The sequence below is a fragment of the Ambystoma mexicanum genome, chromosome 10 (genome assembly GCF_040938575.1).
Source record: "Ambystoma mexicanum isolate Mex_15411 chromosome 10, UKY_AmexF1_1, whole genome shotgun sequence".
NCBI lineage: Eukaryota > Metazoa > Chordata > Amphibia > Caudata > Ambystomatidae > Ambystoma > Ambystoma mexicanum.
Genome location: NC_090932.1, coordinates 154,481,633 through 154,498,110, shown reverse-complemented (window position 1 = coordinate 154,498,110; position 16,478 = coordinate 154,481,633). Strand labels below are relative to the sequence as shown.

General features: G+C 44.0%; 1 protein-coding gene across 1 annotated transcript in view; it reads left to right on the top strand.

Annotated features, from left to right (window-relative positions):
• LOC138491245 (disintegrin and metalloproteinase domain-containing protein 9-like) overlaps positions 1-8,659 on the top strand; it is a 2,911,326-nt gene extending 2,902,667 nt beyond the window's left edge. The window contains exon 21 of the mRNA XM_069617655.1: positions 8,460-8,659. The gene's annotated coding sequence lies outside the window, so the exon portion shown is untranslated. The remainder of the gene's footprint in view (positions 1-8,459) is intronic.
• The last annotated feature ends 7,819 nt before the right edge of the window (positions 8,660-16,478 follow it).

The window sequence follows — 16,478 nt, the reverse complement described above, 5'->3', positions numbered from 1 at the left end:
TGGCTCAGTGGACTAATGCATCCACTACAGGGCCTTGTGTTTGAACTCATGGTCACAGGTTTAAAACCCGGCAGGTCCACTCAGCCCTTCATTCTTCTGATGTCGATAAAATGAGTATCGTTAAGTTGGGTAACAATCAGTGGTGGTGGAAATGGAAAAAATGTGAAGGTGGATCACACAAGGGCTCAGGGTGGAATTTGGAGGCAAGGTTCTGAGGAGGTCGAGCTCACGGGGTGGCGCTGGCCGATGAACTATGCTCAAAGGAAATTTCAAAATATTAGTTTAACAATGGTGCAATTATTTTCATGCCGCTTTCTTCCCAATAACTACGCTGCCAAAATATAAAAGGTGTTCACCTTTTAAACCCAGCAATCTATAGTGCAATATTCCTTGGAAAACTAAATATCCAAATATTAGACATGTGCTTTGATTACGATTTTGTGTGGGAAAGTGTCAACGCTGGTAACGGTATCAATCACAGTAAAATTGCTGCAGTGGAGCCAAGGAGTTCATACTCGGTGTTAACCTGCAACTCACAGGCTGCAACTGCGCTAAGATAGCTCATGGGAGTCCTGCACCTTTTGTAAACAGGGCTGAAGATAGCGCCATGAGTTCTGTCAACCTCCCACCCCTCACGCTGCAGCAAATAATAGGTGCTATGCCTACAAGCTCATGTTATCCAAACTTAAGTAGCATACTTATACCTAATTTTCCATCAAAGTGAGTTGGAAGCAATGCGCCCTTTATTTGCTATCGGTCAAGAGAGGCGTGACTGGCCACACACAATACAAGACCAGCAGGGGGCTCAATTGACACGAACACTCAGCAACTGAGCGCCCTACTGTTCTTGTATTGTGTGTGGCCCAGGGAGGCATAATTCTATGCACAGCAGCAAACATTTTCCCCTGTCCCTCGGTTTACTGAACCAAGAGACATTGAGAAAAGTTTTTTTGGTTCGCACCTGCCACCCAGACGGGGTTGCACAGAAATATCTTACACACGGCGTTGTGTCGGATCTTTGCCTGGGCTGAGGCAGAGGCAAGCCAGATCCCGAGACCCGGCAGAGTTCTACTGCCGGATCTCAAATTGGTCGAGAGCCGGCCAAATTGCCTAGTGCTTGTAACAATAAATATCTGCCAAGAAGCCCCTTTGGGGGTGAACGTGCGCTTTACAAATAATGCTATGTAAAGTAAGTCCATTACATTGACATTTGGGCCACTTTGATTAACTTCTTTCATTGACTATAGCACTATCGAATATCCTGGGTCTCATTCTTTTACCTCCATATTTTGAATTTCAAGTGTCCTGCGAAGACAGTGATGCCATAGGGAAAAGCTATCTATAGAATAGATATAACACTGAATTATGAGAGTGGTTTACTGAATAGCCCAAGACACTAAAGAAGAATCCAAGAATTTGAGAATTTGGCTGCAAGACAGTTGGTTCATCCTACCTTCAGCAGTCCCACTTGTTCTTGCCTGGTTCATGTTTGCTTCTCCATTGTACTCAACCTCCCAAGGTTTGCCAACATTGCTGCATGCTTATCTCGGAGTAGAAGATACACTGATTGCCGCAGCCAGCACACCGGTTGACACTTTGAGAAATGTATTGAAAATTTCGACGAAAAATGTTGAAGTGCCCAGGACCCCACCCACCCTACCCAGAATTCCTCAAGAACCACAGCGCATGTGCATTTGCGCACGTGCTGTTTGTGGAAGCCCTGTTTTCAAGGGCTGTCTGTGGCTGTCTTTGGCAGTGTTGGCGGGAGTGCGGCAGAAATATTAATTCCTCTAAAAGTGTATCCTTTGTGCAGCACGTCATATTCCAGGTAGATTAATGGAACTGTGTGCTCCACTAGTAATATCCGTTTTTTAGATGCTTGTGTTTTCCACAAATTAAACCCTTGTATAATTTCTCTAGTTGTGAAATCGAAAAGAACATATAATTAAACAAAAATATTGTTGCATGTCGAGTCGTTGTTACTCAATGAGGTCTGACATGCCCATACATTTGAACAAACTGCAAAGTATGGCGTCGAGTGAGCGCTGTAATCGACAACGACGAGTAACGTCTCAGAAGTCAATTGTTTTGACTCTGGTGACGGCAACTAAGCGACAGGTTGCGAAACCAGACATCCGAAATGTTTTGCTGCTTCGCCCTCACCGAACGACAATGCAGAACAGTCAACACATAACACGGTCCTAGACCTAAGTCCAACAATTACTCCTGTGCGGGCTTCTGCCCCCGTAACTGTGGCACTTGAAGGTACCCCAATGCCACAAGTGATATCAGATCAAACACTACTTAGTACGATTCCCCGACCATTGCAAGTGCCAATGTTGGACACAAAGGTGCCTGAATTAACAATAGAACACACAAATGTAATTCATGCGATCTCTGACATATCTATACATGCAAGTGTGTGCGAGGAGACCCTTGACTCGAACAAGACATCTTCCCCAAACTTTTATGATCGATGCTCAATGGATTTGTCCGAGCCATCGGTCTCTTATGCACAACCAACGCCACAAAGACGTATGTCACCACAAGCATGTTCTCCACAAAAGTGTTCGCCACCATATTATGCAAGTCAGAAGACGATGTTAAACATCACGTTATCAGCAGTCAATATGACGATTACAAGTCTGTATAAACTTTTCGAGTCCTTAGATCTGATCAGATAAACATCTGATCAATTCATCAGTATAACGACAGAGCCATAATATCAACATCAATTGTAAAGATAGTAATGACTGCAATTAACGATTTATCATTTCCTGCCTTTTTTCTACGCTCCAATTGAAGGTTAGCCATTGAATGGCTATATGTCACAAAACTTCTTCTTGATGACATATGTTTGGAACTGATGTTTAATGATTTAATACTTGCTTTATGAATGCCCTAAATAATTTTAAAAAAAATGTTGATTGTTAAAATGTTTCATCTTTGACCTGTCCTTTTAAGTTCTATTTTTCTATTCCTAAAAACTACCATTCTGTATAACATCTTTCAAGACAGACTCTGTAAACGCTCCTTCCCAAGTTTGTGGTTTAAATCACTAATAGTCCCTGTCTTTAAAAAGGGCGATCGATCCTCCCCGCATAATTATAGGCCAATAGCCTTTTTGGACGCCCCCAGCAAAATCTTTGCCCCTATTGTATTGCGTGATTTTAATACATGGACTAAGGTGCAGCTAAAGCGAGATCCAAATCAGACTGGATTTGTTTCAGATTTGGGCACAGGAATAAACTTACTTTGCCTTCATGCAATCAAGGCACAGGCCACAGGTCAGCCCATCTATCTCTCCTTTATTGATTTTCACTCAGCATTCGATTCAGTCTCTCGAGTATTACTAATGGCAAAGCTCGAGAATGCTAGCTGTCCATCTATTGTGAGTGATATAATTCTTGCTTTCCATTCGAACGCAACAGTACAAATAAGACTGACTTCAGAGGGGTTGCTCTCGACTTCCATTCGCACGTCAAGGGGGCTGAAGCAGGGATGCATCCTTCCCTTCAGCCCTATTTAACTTCTTTATACACGATGTGAAGGATGCATTTAGAGATATTGTGTCCGATTCACCTAAATTAAAAGATATACCAATTAAAGCATTATTTTATGCAGATGATTTGGTGCTTATCTCAAAGACACGAATGGGTCTCCAGAATCTTCTGAACGCATTGGCAGATTATATAGAGAAATATCAACTCACAATCAACATCAAAAAGACCAAAATCTTAGTATGTAGTTCCAGGAAACGTAACTGTAGTAAGATGAAATGGACTATTAACAAGGTTGAGCTTGAAACAGTGCCTAGCCATATATACTTGGGGATGATATTGGACGACAGAGTTCTAGATGGAACTCACCTGGTGAACCTCGAACGAAAACTAACAGTCATATCACAGACAAAAATCATCTTGAACAAATATGGCAAGTTTTTTTTAAGCCCGGCACTGACATACTATAATCAGAAGGTTACCCCTGTACTATTATATGGTATGGATTCTGGTGCCATTTTACCAGATGCATTTTTTGATAAACCTGAGGGCAAATACTGGAAACAGATACTACATCTTCCAAAGTGCATCCTAGTGGCGTGGTTAAGTTATGAATTGGGTTTGATCTCTCTAAACGCACTATACCACTGGCGACTTTGCGCTATGCTCCGAAAATGTCTAATCTCCTTGTTCTCTCCGACATTGTTGGGGAGTCTGTCCAAGTATGTGTTTTCATCCAATCATAAGTTTCCCAATTGTTGGTCTAGGATCATCAGAAGAATATTAGCCAATGAGGAGGTAAATCCTGGTCTCTGATCCAGATAGGGCCAAGTTGAAAATATATTTGGCGAATTGGATAGAAACCAGAAGACTCTGTTTAACATACAAACACTTTGCTAAGAATCCTTTTGAAGAAAAGGGATGTTGAGTGATGGAATCATACTTATGCAAATCACCCTCTCTGGCAATAAGAACAGCAATTCTGCGATTTACGTTAAATTTGTGGCCAACTCGTGACTTATTGGCCGAACAAAAATGAATTCAGCCAGACAAAAATGTTTGAGAATTTTTAAGTAATCCAATCAGAAAAGAAACTTTGGAACACTTGATTATATATTGTCCTGCCTTAGTCTCGGAAAGACAAAGACATTTTGGATTTGGAAAGTATTATCTGTATCTGGGAGTATTGGATGCTAAATTTAGATGGCAGTTGTTAGTGGCTACCCCCATAATCAGCATTTAGAATTGCAACTGAACATTTTCTCACAGCCTTGGTTTTGAATGTTGAAACAGAGTCTCCATAAAGAACTAAAATCTTGTATGTGTTCCACAAACATGTCATCTTTATGAAGTTCATTTAATGTTATCTTATTAATTGCACTGAGTGATCCACAAATTATGTGTCTGTTTGTAAGTGAATCGATGAATTTGTTTTTGTGTTCATTTTTGATCATTTTAACTTTTGTACTGGCTTGAACATTGGTATTGTATTGTATAACCATGAAGATATTAACTTATTTTTTACAAATATTGTGATATTGAAAACGAATTGTAAATGAATTGAAAAGTTGTTAAATCAGCTAAATCAATTTAATAAATAAGGAAAAAAAAAGAAAGAAAAGACAGTGGGACATGTGGGACATGGCTTGACCGCATGGCTATATTTCAAGGAGTTTTTTCTGACTTCATCTCCTAAAAAGATCTGTTTAATTATCTTCACCATATACCCCCGAAGTTGAGATTTTTTCATTAGTGAGTAATACGATTAAAATATTTTATATTCCGGGGAGACAGGATGTCTCACACCTGATGAAGGGAGATTACATTTCCCGAAAACGCATAGTGCCAGAGCAGAGTCATCTCTGCAGATAAAAAGACCTATCGGAATCTCTGCAATTATTGGACATCCAGTGCATTTATGTGCTAATCGCACACATACACATATCCATGTAAACCTTATACTCCTACGTCCCATCCCCTTTCCTCCATACTTTTGGGGACGGGACCGGGGCAGTTTTGTAAAAAAGCATCAAATTGAAAAATGTGTCCTTCATCTCTATTTATGCGGGGTACCACACGTGGCCGTAACCCCACCCTCCTGAGCTCTGCCACATGCATCACCCTTCAGTCCTTATATATGGGGTTACTCATGGCCCCATACTGAATAGACTGGACTTAGCTGACCAGTGTTCAGTTGCCGTTACAAGATGGTGGATTTTGTTTACGTAACTCATCACGTGTGGTTTTCATGCGGCGTCTATGTAAAATGGGGAAACACGTGCCAGGTGTTTTTCCGATATCACTTGGTGAGGCCAACTGCTCGTATTGTATAGGTAAGCTCTACTCTATTTTATGTTTTGTTTACCTTGTTCCACATTGTTATGAGTGTCCCAAGTATGGTGCTTTACCGGCAACTGGCTACACTGTACTCGCTTCCTTTGCAGTCTATATTCCGCGCACTTTCGGGTCTCTTACTATTGTATTCAGGCATGTCCTGTTTCAACTGTTACTCATTTAACTAACATGCCAGTCAGTGTGTTTATGTTCGAAGGGGCATGACATTTAGATATATCAAGGTGGCAATTGTTATTTTTCATTTCATCATCCTAACTGTAATTGCTTTTTTTTAATTTTATTTTTTTACACAAGGTCGTTTTAAAACTGGGCTTCATCTCATTATTTGCATTTTGGCTTCCGGCAAGTTTCAGAATGCATAGAATGGGAGAGGGGTTTCTTTACCACTTGTAATAGAGTAATAAAGCATGCAATCATGGTTTGTCGTTATTCAACACTTGTAGGCGGTATAAGCTTAAAGCACCCTTAATTGGTATTACCTCTCAGTTGAGATTACATACATGTTGACTCTTGTCAATATTTTTTTTGCATGATCATGGATGCATCATGATGCTAGCTTGGCTGAGATGTCACCCATGCACACAATGCACAATATGTATATTTCTATGTGAGTGATGACAACGTTGGGTTGTTGCAATTGATTTGTTTTTATTGTTTTTCCTCTTTTCTCCCCTTGTGCATTGTGCTTATTATTTATTATGTGTATCTTCTCATTGCTAATATCATAGTTTGTATTATGTGTATTGATTGTGTAATATGGGCTGTTATTTGCATTTTTATATTTGATTTTCCATCCCCTTGTCCCGGGTCTGTGTCGGGTGTGGTTTTGATTTTGTGCTAAAATACACATTTGTTAGCCTGGCCGAGACCTGTATGATGTAATTGCAGCTCTGTAGGATTGTTTGATCCTGCACAGAGACCTGTGGTCGAAACACGTGCCGACTGTCTTTCACTTCAATCAAGAGTATCATTTGCAACACTTAAACACAACACATTTCTTTAATCAAATGGCATAATCTTGTTAGTCAGCGCAGTGTGTGTGTGCACTCATTTTTATATTATTCCGTCTTGGGGCACAGAGTCCTAAGCACAACCACCTGCCGCTTTCAGCCCATATTTGTGTGATAAGTGGATTGGGTCCCAGGCGTTTGCCCCCTCTTATTTTTCTCTTCACATTAGCTCACATCTGCCGCATCCTGGTGGTACAAATTGTGATTGCAACTTCATGGAAGCCAACGAAAATTCCCTCTCAGGATGACTGCTGGTCCCATATATGGATCTTATTAATAAGCGAGAAGATGACATATGCCGTGCAAGAGGAACAGCACTCTTTCATGGAAAATTAAGACATTTCCTAAGCTATGTCAAACCTTGGAAGGAGGACTAGACTTGCCCCAGTCAATTCAGAGTGCTACGTCTCCTGGAATGGCCATGAGATGTGCCTGCCCAGGCATGTGAGTTACTGAGGGCTTCACAGTCCTCACTCAACCGCCCCCCTACCCCGAAGAAAACTATCCATATCCAGAGGTCAAGTCCTAAAAATAATAGTGGGGGGACTCTTTAACATACGCAGTTGGGTGTGACGTCACCAGAAATGAGCATATCCCACCTGTATCAAGGTCACATATGCACACTTCATTCAATTGGCTTTCCATTACCATAGAAAGTGCACAGAATGAATGGCATTTGTCTTTCATAAAATCAACACACACCAAAAACGAAGAGAGGATATTTTCTTCTAATTGTGTTTGAGAATGTTAAAAGCTGTGAATTTATTTAACTCCAAGCATCAATACCAATGTTTGCCCTGGAACATACAGTCCCAAAATATGTAATTTCAGTTTTAGTTGTATTATACTTTTCATCAGATTATATGGTGCAATGGTGAAGTGCCTGGCCTGCGACCCTGGCAACTGAAGTCAGTTAAATGTTTTCATTTTACACACAACCTATAAAATACTCAGGGGGGGGGACTGCGTCCACTCACTGAAAAAAGTGGGTGGACTGTGTACACCCGCGTGAACCCTCGACTTTAGCCCTGTCCATATCTGAATGAATTTGAATAATTGCATTTAGTTTCATGTTCATGTACTTCCTTATCCGCGATTGATTTGATTGATCTTTGCTTTTATCGCTTATGTTATTTTTACCTAACAAATTGAATATCTCTAAGGATTTCAGCATTGTGTGGCAGACAATGTTGTTGCTCATGAATTCTGAAGAAAAGATTTGAATACAGAAAAGAGCCCTGCCAGGCTTCTGCAGGAGCGGCCAGGGCGCACACTCACATGCACACGACCAGTGACCTATATGTGTCACTGCTTGTATTAATATAGGGCCCGTCCAAGAGCAAGAGACCCACAAACGGCCAGCAAGTAACCACCATGTGGCCTGACTCATGTATTGTGCTGTGCCACACCCATGCCAGAACTGCTGGTATATAATTAGCATATGACACAGAGGGGACTGTTTTAATTTATCTTGAGTTTGTGGATTATAGCTTCAAAAGTGTCATTAGGTAGGTTTTCGTCACTTGTCACTTTTTCATTTTGTTCCCCGTTTGATACTATTGTAAACCGTTAATTTGTTTATAATTATTTACAGGAAAAAATACCAGTCATCAGAAGATGGAATATCTACGTTGTACCTGTATAATTCCAGAACGACAATACCAATATTCCTACTGAAGATATCCATATTTCTGAAACATGCTGCAGTTGTACATCAGAAAGAAATGCCTATTCACACAGTTAAAATTGGATTCATGTGGGCATATTTCAATAAATAACAGTTTATAAAGAAAACATTATCTGGATTACTGATGTTGGCCTATGTATAATTTATTCTGCATCTGCATTTTTAGTGCTGTTTTAATGTATGTTATATAATTAAATCCCAAGTATATGATGGGGCATATCATATATAAGAAACACTGGTTTATTAATATTAAGTGACAGATTTCTGTAAGCCTATGGCCAGAACACCCCCAGAATAGGCTCAGCAGCTGTTGTTCAATGCATGCGTTACATTCTCTACAGGCTGGGCTAGCAATTAAAGAGATTCACGTAGCAGATTCGGGCTAGGCATAGGACAATTCATGCTGACTAAATGTTACTGCATTTAGTTGAAGAAGTCAGCCATTTTTCTACAAGCACATGTTCAAAGCGAACAAAGTATAAAGGCAATGGAATAGGTCAGAAGTTCAGAACCTTTCCTGTCATGGTTGTTTAAAGAAAGCAAAGGGTCTAAAAAAACGGATAGTTTACATCTGGCTGTTTCTTTAATATAGAAACTGTAATGAACTCATTGTTTGCACCTAACAACATTTTTTTTTTATATTTTAACAAATAAACACGTAGTGCCACATTCACAAAAAAGTAATTCAAAGAATAAATGTGCAGAGTCTACATTTTTGATTTGCATTACTTCGAGAAATGTGCAGGTCACCTTAATCATAAAGGTGGATTGTGCATTTCTAGGGGGCTCTGCTGCAGCACTAATGATGTGCTTGCCCATCCCCCAGGAGTACATTAGTGTCAGGAGCATGTATGGCAAACCGTGCACCCATTGGCCTCTTTTTGTAGATATGATATGTGTTTCCTCCCAGGTAGAAATGCCAAATATAGCATTGCAAGCCTACCTGAGTAAATGGCATTCCATTTAAGGAACGTTAGTCTATATCATGAATTCTTGACATATGTCTGAATCTGCCACAGTTATACTGTTTTTTTTTCAAGGTAATTGACCTGGAGCCATGGACTCTCCATAACAATACATACAAAATCTCAGTAGTTCTCATTGAAGCACACCCAGCAGGATGACATTTCAGGTACCCTTTTTGCATGACACGCTCTTCCCAAGAACTATAGGATTTTCAGAGATGATGTAATGGAATGAAATGCTCCACAGGCTGACCTAACTTCTTCAAGGTACAGATATACATGAATTGATACGGTACAATTAGCGAAAAGAGAGGGCTTTAAAGGATTTTTAAAAAAAAGGTTTATATTTTCCCCCCAAAGATATACTCCTGTGATTTCCACAAGATATCAACATATTAGGCAAGCGTAGTGCTTGCAGAAGTTGTCACCAATACATCTTTTGGGCTAGATATCTAGGAGCTAGCTCATAGAAACATTTAAAAACAAAACCTTGAAAGCTATTTGACAATGTACAGGGAGCCAATGGAGTGAATGACCCGATGATCAGATATTGCTAGGTTGAAAATGAGATGGAGAGGTGAGTTTTGAACTCTCTGCAAACATATTTGAAATTTAGAAATGCCCAAATAGAGGGAATTGCAATAGTTGAATTTTGAATGTGCAAATGCCCACACTAACTTTGATTAATAAATCAATGTACATCAGTTATCTCATCATCTAATCTATTTGAACAGTTAAGCCAAGATGAGCATGTCAATGGAAGCCCAGGTTCTTGACTTTGGAAGCATAAGAAGATGGTAGACAAAATAGACGCATTGGGAGCAAGTTGGAAAGAGCCTCAGCCTGCTTGTGTCTGGAGCGGAGCTGAATGACCTCCGCCTCTGGATGCTTGAAAGGACCTTCAGATAAAGCCCACAGTGTTTAACCTAGGCTAAAAAGTAGTAGATAAGCGAGATCATGAATAGGGCCATTCATGGTGGTAATTAATATATATATATATATATATTTCTGAGGCTTGTGGAATCTGCTTAGATCACATGCTGTGCATAGGCCGACATCTAGTGGAAGCTGCGGAGTATTACAGTTTGTTTTTCGAAACTCGAAAATGGGCGTCGACACAGGGCGTGCCAGTAATACTATCCCTAGTGTGACGTCCACTGTACCCAAGATCCCTCACGCGTCTAGGATCCTCAGATTGTTTTTTTTCCGCCATACTGGTCGGAAGCATCTTGCGGAGTCCCCTGGCCTTAGCCATACTTTTGCTAAAATTATAAAATAGTAATCTATTGACATTCTTCCCCACCCCAACGTCGAACTTCGACACTCGACGCCGGCTGAAGAAGAAATCGACCGTCGGCTGCTGCACGACGGATTTGGGCCTCGGAAGGCCGCTGGCCTCGGCCCGGGCCTGGTAGGCCGCTGGCCTCGGCCCGGGCCTGGTAGGCCGCTGGCCTCGGCCCTGTAAGTAGGGAGAGTGGGGGGTGGTACATACTCTACACTCTTGGTATATAGGTACACCTTATATATTTCCTACACTTAACAGCCCGCTGCCTCAAGGTGCGTATGGAGGGTACCCCTTTTCAATTCTGCCCCAAGTGCAACCACAAATACCCTTGGGTCGACAGGCACGCCACGTGCAATCTGCTTGCCGAGGGACCACCTTGAAGCGAACTGCAGAGCGTGTAGTAGGTTGAAACCTAAGACACTTAAGGACCGTTCGACGAAGCGTTGGGCCCACCACGCCAGGCAGACGGCCATGGCAGCAGAGGGCGCCTTCAGCGATGGCAGCGACGCCGTACTTTCGGACGGCGAGGGCATTACGGCGTCGAAAGACAGCCGAGCGCAGGTCCCCGACCTCGGAAGGTTGTCCGGCAGGGCGGCTATGGGGAAGATCCCCGGCGACACAAGCGCTTCACATACTACACACACTAAACACACTAAATCCAGCCGAGACTCGACGACGTCGAGTTCTCGGAAAGAGGCACAGACAGAACGGTCCGACTCGGTGTCCTCTGGGCGCTCTCGATCGAGATCGCCGCATGACGCCAGGCAATCATCCACTCTTGCCAATAGTGCCTCGCTCCCTAGGCTAACAGAAGTTCGATCGTCGGAAGACGAAGACGACTTCCACCCCCAGGCCGTGCTCCAGGAGGCGGAGCCCGCAATTAAAACTAGCGAGGCCCCACGCTTGAAGGACAAGGACACCTCTCCCGATCCTCTTGACGCCAGGCGTCGAAGAACTCCGGAGCCACTAAGGGACAGGGAAAACATTTTTCTACGCACGGGGAGGGGGGAAAACAGCAGAAGAAACTACCTGTACATTCTTCCACACCTGTGAGACACTCCAACCCCCCTAAACAGACAGACAAGTCCAGGTCTGCTGATAGGTCCACAACCAGCAAAGCTACTCGGGATAAATCCCATAGACTTGCTGAGAAAGTCATTCCCAGTTCCAAAAAATGGTCCAGTGAAGACATAGATAGGGTCATGTAAAGAATGTCTTCCTTGGCTGGTTTTTTATGATAAAAATCCTGAACATTTCCTCTCGTATGATCCACAAGGGGCCACACCCTCAGGCTCTACTGATCCTATCCCCCCCGAGTAAGAAGGCCCGGTTTGAAACCCCGATGAGGTCTGAACCCTTTGAGGTACAACCTTACGCAACACCATACTCTCGATATCAAGTAGAGGCTTCCTTTGGAGACCAAGAGTTTGAGATGATAGAGGAGCAAACCGGGACGGGATACTATGGGGATGATGAGGACCAGGAAGTAGGAGAGGATGACCCGGAAACATACAGAGTAGATTCCCCGGTAGAGAACGAAGCCCCGGTTACCGACTCCCCGGTCGATAACCAGCCCCTCCTAAATGAGGTTCTCGCTCGCGCAGCAGAACATTTTCACATTGACACCCACGGTCTACAGGAGGAAAGGGACTTTGCAGAAGAGTTAGTGGGAGAAGGGAGGCCGGTTGCCCAGACCATCCCTATCCACTCGTAAGAGGGCTGGAACACCCTTGTCTTCGTCAGAAGCTCCTCCCGACAAGGAGAGCAAAAAACTATACGGTTTTGGCAGGAAGGTAGCCTCAACGTCCGCCTATCAAGCAAGGATTGCTAACTCCACCACCCTGTTGGCCAGCTACAACTGCCATCAGTGGGAAGAAGTCGCGGCTCTCATAGCCTCTGCTCCTAAACCGTTAAAGGGCCAATTAGCTCGGATTTCCGCAGAGGGTAGAGCCGTGTCTGGTTGCATTTTGAAAGCAACCTTCGACGCCGCGGACAACGCAGGCAGATTGATAGCAGAAGGTACTGTTATCAAGAGACATGCGTGGTTACGGCAGTCTGGTTTTAAGACAGAAACTCAGGCATCATTGTTAGACAAACCGGTGGAAGCCGATCTGTTGTTTGGGAAGGCGGTCGAAGATGCACTGAAAAATGCCAAGGACGAATACGAGACACTCAAATCCCTTGGCCAGTTAACCAATAAACCCCCAACCAGAGAGGGAATAGTAATTTTCGTCGCCCACGCGGCCAAAATTCCCAGAGAGGATCTAACTATTCCCAGGGGCAGGTACACAGTGGAACAACAACCAACAGTCTACCCAGGGTTACGGCAGAGGTAATAGGAGAGGTCGTGGTAAAGGCAGAGGCAGCCCCAGCAAGGGAGGCAGCACGCCTCCACCAAAGCAGTGACGCTCAGTTCAGGGTCCCTTCTCACGCATCCCCAGTAGGGGGACGCATTTCAAACTTCACCCAGGCTTGGGAAGGGATCACATCAGACAGATGGGTGCTGTCAACAGTATCCACAGGGTACTGTATAGAACTACTGCAGCGTCCCCGGAACCATCCTCCACGACAAACAGTACACTCCCTAGAACATCAGAAGATTCTCCTCGAGGAGATCACCATTCTTCTACAAAAGGACGCGATAGAACTCGTCCCGGGACACCAGGTAAACAAGGGTATTTATTCAACTTACTTCCTTGTGCCAAAGAAAGACTTGACAATGTGCCCAGTATTGGACTTACGGCCTGCCAACAAGTATGTCAAGCCCCAAAAATTTCGTATGACCACGCTACAAGAGGTAATCCCCCTCCTGAAAAAGGGGGATTACATGGCAACCTTGGATATGAAAGATGCTTATTTTCATATTTCCATGTCCCCAGCGCACAGAAAGTACTTGCGCTTCAAGGTGGACAGTCGCCACTACCAATTCAAGGTACTGCCCTTCGGGATAGCTTCAGCACCAAGGGTATTCACCAAGGTACTGGCGGTGGCAGCTGCACACCTACGCAGGGAGGCAATCCCAGTGTACCCTTATCTGGACGACTGGCTCATAACGGGGGAAACCCCAAGAATTTGCAGGACAAACATTCAAAGGACTATCGACCTCCTCCACGAATTAGGCTTCTCAATCAACGAGAAGAAGTCAAGCCTAGTGCCAAGCACCTCAAAACAATTCCTAGGAGCAATCCTGGATACCCAGGAGGGGTTGACCTTTCCTTCAGAAGAAAGAATTCGGAATATACTACTGCAAATTCTGCATTATCAGTCCGGTCAACAAATAACGGTACACAAAGCAATGCGGTTACTGGGCATGATGGCGTCATGCATTTACCTGGTCCCCCACGCGCGCCTGCGCATGCGTCCCATGCAGGAATGGTTGGCGAAACAGTGGTCTCAGGCAAGTGGTCAGTGGGACGATCTAGTGGTCGTTTCACCAACACTGGTACAAAGCCTCCACTGGTGGACAAGAGAGAATCTCGCAAAGGGGAAACCCTTTTACGATCCCGAAGTACAGGCAGTAGTCACTACAGATGCATGTCTGACGGGGTGGGGAGCTCACCATCTCCACCACACAGCACAGGGTCTCTGGTCTCACTCAGTGGCCAAGAACCACATCAACCTGCTAGAGCTTCTGGCAGTATTCAGAGCGCTTCAGGCGTTCGAGCCCCATCTACTAAACCTGTCAGTGCAAATCCGGACGGACAGCACTCCAGCCATGTTCTACCTGAACAAGCAAGGAGGGACTCGCTCGCCAAATCTGTCCAAGCTTGCCCAGAAAATCTGGATATGGGCACTCAGACGGAACATGTTCCTGTCATCACAACATGTTCCAGGGGAGCTCAATTCCCTAGCGGATGCTCTGAGCAGAGACTCCCTCCCAGAGGAACACGAATGGGTTCTTCACAGAGAGGTCATAGAAGATCTCTTCTCTCAGTGGGGTTTCCCCACTATAGACTTATTCGCCACAAGCGAAAACAAACAATGCCCAGGATTTGCATCCAGGTTCCCCCAACCAGACTCCCAGGGGAACGCCCTGTGGATGAACTGGTCAGGGATGTTTGCGTACGCTTTTCCACCAACTCCTCTCATCAGGAAAGTGGTGAACAAGATTAACAAGGAATCGATCACGCTTGTCCTAGTTGCTCCCATGTGGGCAAGACAACCGTGGTTCCCACACCTGCGCAGGATGGCGGTGTGCGAGCCCATCAAACTTCCAGCCTGGTACAACCTACTGTCCCAGCACCAAGGTCAAACAGTGCACCAACAACCCAACTCAATGAACCTGGCAGCATGGCTCCTGAGGTCATAGAGTTTGGACATCTCAATTTGCCACAGAGGTGTATGGACATCCTAAAGGAATCTAGGAAACCAAACGCAAGGCACTGTTACTTTGACAAGTGGAAGAGGTTCGTTATCTGGTGCCAGAGTAGACAAATCAACCCGGTTGATTGCACTCCTTCTAACATTGTTACATACATGCTCCACCTGCTAGATGCAGGATTGGTTTTAAACTCACTGAAAGTACACCTGGCAGCCCTCTCGGCTTACACCACTTCCCATAGCAAGGTGTCGTGGTGGAAAGTACCAGTAGTTAAAGCCTTCATGGAAGGAGTAAAGAGACTTCACCCTCCTATTTCAAACCCACCACCAGGTTGTGACCTTAATGTGGTGCTAGCCAAGCTCATGGGCCCCCCTTTCGAACCCATGCATAAAAGCAGTCTCAAACACCTGACTTATAAAACAGCCTTCTTAGTAGCTATTACTTCTATAAGAAGGGTCAGTGAAATTCAGGCTCTGTCAGTGCAGGATCCCTTCTTTACTATCCATAAAGACAAAATGGTTTTACGTACACACCCTAGGTTCTCACCTAAATTTATATCAAAATTCCATGTAAACCAGTACATAGAGCTTCCGGCTTTCTTCCAGAACCCACAAAGCTCTGCTGAGGTGAAACTACACACCCTACATGTGCGTAGGGCGGTCCTCTACTATGTAAATAAAACAAGACCGCTAAGGAAAACAGATCAACTGTTTGTCTCCGTAGCTACAGGCAGAGAGGGGGATCGCGTCTCTAAAGGTGCCATCTCGAAGTGGATTATTAACTGTATCCAGCTGTGTTACTCACTCTCTGAAAAGACTCTGCCCTTTACGCCAAGAGCCCACTCTACTAGAGGCATTGGGGCCACTCTGGCTTTCATTGCAAATGTTCCCCTTGACAGCATTTGCAAAGCAGCTACTTGGAGCTCTATTCACACTTTTACTCAGCATTACTGCATTGACACCCATTCCAAGGCAGATACACAAGTGGGACAAGCGGTTCTAAGACACTTATTTGCTCATGACCCTTCTCACATCCCACCTCCTTCTTCTGGTACTGCTCGCTAATCTATGCACAGCATGTGATCTAAGCAGATTCCACAAGCCTCAGAAGGGATACATTACTCACCGTAATCGTATTTCTGATGCTTGTATCTGCTTAGATTCACATGGGACCCACCCTTCCTCCCCTCCGAGATAAGGCGCATGATTACTTGTAGTCTTACCTTTCTGTCTATCTGCTTGGATTATCTGTACTCACGCTACTCCTCATGCTACCTCATGTCAGAAAAAATACAATCTGAGGATCCTAGACGCGTGAGTGATCTTGGGTACAGTGGACGTCACACTAGGGATAGT